The 5,496-nt window shown below is 47.4% G+C and overlaps 1 non-coding gene across 1 annotated transcript; it reads right to left on the bottom strand.

The window, feature by feature from the left end:
- Window positions 1-3,707: 3,707 nt before the first annotated feature.
- Window positions 3,708-3,843, bottom strand: LOC114816557. The gene has a single exon (XR_003764347.1). It is a non-coding gene; the product is annotated as a small nucleolar RNA SNORA7 (small nucleolar RNA).
- Between the last annotated feature and the right edge of the window lie 1,653 nt (window positions 3,844-5,496).

Genomic DNA, 5,496 nt, shown 5'->3' with positions numbered 1-5,496 from the left:
AAAGGCCAAACAGAAAATGACCCACTACAAATGACAGTGTAAAATGAAAACATCTCTGCTCCATTCACTCATTCATTCAATAGTATTTTTTGAGCGCTTACTATGTGCAGAGCACTGTACTAAGCACTTGAAATGTACAGTTTGGCAACAGATAGAGACAATCCCTGCCCACTGACAGGCTCACAGTCTAATAGGGAGGAACGCTATCCAATTCAACTGTCTATATTAGGATACTAAGAGGAAATCGCATGCCTGTCTTTTAAATATTGTAACGTTCAAAGGCACAATTATCTATTTAGCGGGTTTCCAAAGAGCAGATATTTGAATACTAAAGAGGAGAGGGGTTACCTTAGAAGAAAGTATCATTATTATTATTATTATTATTATATCTTAGTAATTTGTGATTACATGTTAAAACATATTCTTCTGTATCAAACATTTCCTCTGGCCCCTAAGTGCAGCTGTTTTTTGGATCACTCGCGAACGAAAAAATGCATTCAGAAATATTAGAGAAAGCATAGTAAATCTGCAGATTATTTTCGACCCGACTATGACGGTGTCCGTTCATAATCAGGTCTCGGAAATGAATATGACGCTTACTCCTGGTTGGGGAGGGAACCGGCATGGCCTAGTGTCTGGAAGTCAGAACAACCTGGGTTCTAATTCCCGCTGAACCACTTGTCTGCTGTGTGACCTTGACCAAGTCACTTCACTTCTCTGTGCCTCAGTTCCCTCATCTGTAAAATGGGGACTGAGACTGTGAGCCCCTTGTGGGAGATGGACCGTGTCCAACCTGATTAGATTGTATCTACCCCAGGCTTAATACGGTGCCTGGCACATAGTAAGTACAAAATGTCATCAAAAACGAAAAAATGGAGAACATCCAATGAAGCATTCCTTTCAGGAGTCCTCCCCGCTAGGTGCCGGGCTGGGACTTAGTTCCCACAAGTTGTAGATCTTCATTCATTCATTCAATCGTATTTATTAAGTGCTTTCTGTGTGCGGAGCCTAAGTAAGCGCATTACGTGCTTATTATGTGCCAGGAACTTTACTAAACACCGGGTAGATTCAAGCTAATAGGTTTGGACACAGTCCCTGTACTACACAGGGCTCCCAGTCTTAATCTTCATTTGACAGATGAGGGAACTGAGGAACGGAGAAGTGAAGTGACTTCCTCCAGGTCACGCAATGGACAAGTGGCAGAGGCAGGATTAGAACCCAAGTCCTTCCGACTCCCAGGCTGTGGTTATATCGACTGGGCCATGCTGCTTCCCGTGATGGACGAGAGCACATTTTCCTCAGCCTGACGCTGGTCATTTGAACTAAACTCTCCCTTAGACATTACTTTTTTATGGAACTTGGTAAGCCTGTGCCAGGGACTGTACTGATAGACTGTGAGCCTGTCTTCTAGACTGCGAGCCCGTCGTTGGGTAGGGATTGTCTCTATCTGTTGTCAAATTGTACTTTCCAAGCTCTCAGTACAGTGCGCTGCACACAGTAAGTGCTCAATAAATACAGTTGAATGAATGGATACAAGCTAATCAGTTTGGATACAGTTCATCTCTCACCTGGGGCTCCAGATTTTAATCCCCATTTTCCAGATGAGGTAACGGAGCTACAGAGAAGTTAACTGACTTGCCCGAGGTCACACAGGAGCCAGGTGGAGGAGCTGGAAGCAGCGTGGCTCGGTGGAAAGAGCACGGGCTTTGGAGTCAGAGGTCATGGGTTCGAATCCCGGCTCAGCCACTGGTCAGCTGCGTGACTTCGGGCAAGTCACTCAACTTCTCGGCGCCTCGGTTACCTCCTCTGGAAAATGGGGATGAAGACTGGGAGCCCCACGTGGGACAACCCGATTCCCCTGTGTCTACCCCAGCGCTTAGAACAGTGCTCGGCACATAGTGAGGGCTTAACAAATACCCACATTATTATTATTATTATTATTATGACCCCCAGGCCTTTGCTCTTTCCACTAGGTCACGCTGCTTAAGCTCTGAAAAGAACACTGGCATTAAAACTCCTCCTCAACCACTAGACATGTAAGCACCACCCAGTATTTCCTTTGGGGTGACACCCAAGGTCACCCCGACTTGAGAGCCAGAACGGAAGGAATGTTCATTTCAACGAAGCAGTGAACCCAGAAATCCCCTCTGGGCTATTTTAAAACCATCCAGGCAGCCCGGGGCTTCCAGCGGGGTCACTTCATTAACTCCCACTTTTCACCCGTGAAGTTCAGAGAGAATCAGCCGAATTAAAACGGACGGGGACACAAATCGACATTGGAATTTCTGTTTGTGACCCCTTGGCTTTCCCTTTGCCTTGGGTGTCCACTGAGCCCGAAAATCCTTTGTCTTTCATCCCTGGCCACGCGTAGAGCCGCGTTGGGGAAGCAGCGTGGCTCAGTGGAAAGAGCCTGGGCTTCGGAGTCAGAGATCACGGGTTCGACTCCCTGCTCTGCCACTTATCAGCTGTGTGACTGTGGGCAAGTCACTTCGCTTCTCTGTGCCTCAGTTACCTCATCTGGAAAATGGCGATTAACCGCGAGCCTCACGTGGGACGACCTGATCACCCTGTATCTTCCCCAGCGCTTAGAACAGTGCTCCGCACATAGTAAGCGCTTAACAAATACCAACATTATTATTATAGAGCTGTCCTTTGTGTTCGGAGATGACACATCTAGTGAAGGATGTTATGCACACGTGGGAAAAAGCATGGCCTAGTGGAAAGATTATGGGGCAGGGAATCAGAGGATGTGGATTCTAATCCTGGCTCCGCCACTTATCAGCTGTGTGACTTTGGGCAAGTCACTTAACTTCTCTCTACCTCAGTTACCTCATCTGTATAATGGGGATTATGACTGTGATCCCCACATGGGACAACCTGATTCCCTTGTATCTACCCCAGCGCTTAGAACAGTGCTTGGCACATAGTAAGCACTTTACAAATACCACCATTATTATTATTATTATTATTATTAATCCCCACTCTGCTAATTGCTTGCTGTGTGACCTTGGGTGAGTCACTTCCCTTCTCTGGGCCTCAGTTACCTCATCTGTAAAATGAGGATTAAGGCTGTGAGCCCCATGTCGAACATGAACTGTGTCCAACCTGATGATCTCATATGAGAAGCAGTTTGCCTTAGTGGATTGGGTAAGGGCTTGGGAGTCGGAAGGACCTGGGTTCTAATCCCGGCTCCACCACACATCTGCTGTGTGACCTTGGGCAAGTCACTTCGCTTCTCTGGGCCTCAGTTACCTCCTCCTTAAAGTGAGGATTAAGGCTGTGAGCCCCATGTGGGACGGGGACTGTGACCCACCTGTTTACTGTTGGCTTGTACTTTCCCAAGTGTTTAGTACAGTGCTCTGCAGACAGTAAGCACTCAATAAATGCGATTGAATGAATGAATGAATGAATGAATGAATGAATGAACTTGTATCTACCCCAGAGTTTAGAACAGTGCTTGACACATAGGAAGCATTTAAGTCTTGTCTTGGGCCTTCGAGTTATCTACGACCCATGGCGACGCCATGGATACACATCTCTCCCAGAACGCCCCACTTCCATCAGCAATCGGTCCGGTCGTGGATCCGTAGAGTTTTCTTGGTAAAAAGACAGAAGTGGTTCACCACTGCTTCCTTCCATGCGGTAAACTTGAGTCTCCACCTCTGACTCTCTCCCACTCCTCTGCTGCTCAGCACGGCTGAGCTTTGCCTTGTAGCAGATGCCCTTCCACTCGCTAGCCACTGGCCAAGCTAGGAATGGAGTGGGTAGCCCTGCTTCACTCTCCCTCCCATAGTCGAAACTGGGAGAGGACTGGAAACTCTCCCGGTGCCACCCTGAGAGGGGATTTAGCAAATACCATAATAGTAATTATTATTATAATAATTATTAACAACATCTTCTACCTCAACACTTAGTACAGTGCCTGGCACATAGTAAGAGCTTAACGAAAATCATAAAAAAAAAAAAATTCTCACTCCCCGGGGGGTGACTGGAAGATTGTGAGTGGCATAGTGCAAGCTGTTAGCTCTATGATCAATTCTTCCTCGAGATTCAGAAGCAAGGCTGCCCCGTTATTTCTGAAATTAGACTCCACCGTCACCACACGGGAGCAGACCAAAGACGAAACTCTTACCCGAGTAGAGACCTTGAGAGCTCCCTTTCCCGGAATGGGTTTTTAACTCGAAAGGAGAAAATAAATCAGGACAAGAGAGACAGCGCACCTTTTCCAAACCCCACTGACTTCATTTTTGGGAAACCTCAGCAGTTTGCTCAAATTTGGGCCTTTTGAAAAAGTCGTACCCTCCAGCTGAGAATGTGGTGTGAGGAATGTTAGCTGAAGGACAGCGGGCTCGGGAGACCGATGGTACTCTAACGTCTCCTGAGCCGCACAGGGCCCACGGCAACAATATCGTGCCCGTGCTTTTCCCACTAGCCCACTCTGCTCTCTGTCCATGCGGGACAAGACCTGTACCTGACTTGATTATCTTGTGTCTACCCCAGCGTGAAGTACAGTCCTTGGCCCATAAACAGCACTTAACAAATATTGCAACTGAGAAGCGGCAAGGCCTAACGGAAAGAGCACGGGCCTGGGAGACAGATCTGGTTTCTAACCCTGGCTCTGCCACTTACTTGCCTTGCGACCTTGGGCAAGTCACTTATGGCCTAGTGGATGGAGGATAGGCCTGGGAGTCTGAAGGTCATGGGTTAATGATAATAATAATGTTGATATTTGTTAAGCGCTTACTATGTGCAGAGCTCTGTTCTAAGCGCTGGGGGAGATACAGGGGAATCGGGTTGTCCCACGTGGGGCTCACAGTCTTCATCCCCATTTTACAGATGAGGTCACTGAGGCCCAGAGAAGTGAAGTCACTTGCCCACAGTCACACAGCTGACAAGTGGCAGAGCTGGGGTTCTAATTCCGCTTCCACCACTCGTCTGCCGGGCGACCTTGAGCAAGTCGCTTATGGCCTAGTGGATGGAGTATAGGCCTGGGAGTCTGAAGGGCAAAGGTTCTAATTCCGCTTCCACCACTTGTCTGCCGTGCAACCTTGGGCAAATCACTTCTCTGGGCCTCGGTTACCTCATCTATAAAATGGGGATTGAGACTGTGAGCTCCATGAGGGACTGGAACTGTTTTCGACCAGATCTTCTCCTATTCCCCCTCCGCGCTTAGTACAGTGCCTGGCACATAGTAAACGCTTAGCCAATGCCACAGTCATTATTATTCTCTTTCCCTCAGTTCTCTCATCTGTAAAATGGGGATTAAGACCGTGAGCCCACTGTGGGACATGAGCTGTGTCCAATCTGATAAACTTGTACCTATCTCAGAGCTTAGAACAGTATATGACATGCAGTCAGTATTCAACAAATGCCATTAAAAAAAATGTCATCCTCACCAAGAAATACATTTCTCTCTTTAAGCATTCCTGTCTAGGAAATTCTCACCCCAAAGCTCGAGGGGACAGAATATAGCAGTGATGGTATTTGTTAGTGCTT

The sequence above is a fragment of the Ornithorhynchus anatinus genome, chromosome 1 (assembly GCF_004115215.2).
Source record: "Ornithorhynchus anatinus isolate Pmale09 chromosome 1, mOrnAna1.pri.v4, whole genome shotgun sequence".
Classification (NCBI taxonomy): domain Eukaryota; kingdom Metazoa; phylum Chordata; class Mammalia; order Monotremata; family Ornithorhynchidae; genus Ornithorhynchus; species Ornithorhynchus anatinus.
This window is presented reverse-complemented; position numbering and strand designations above follow the sequence as displayed.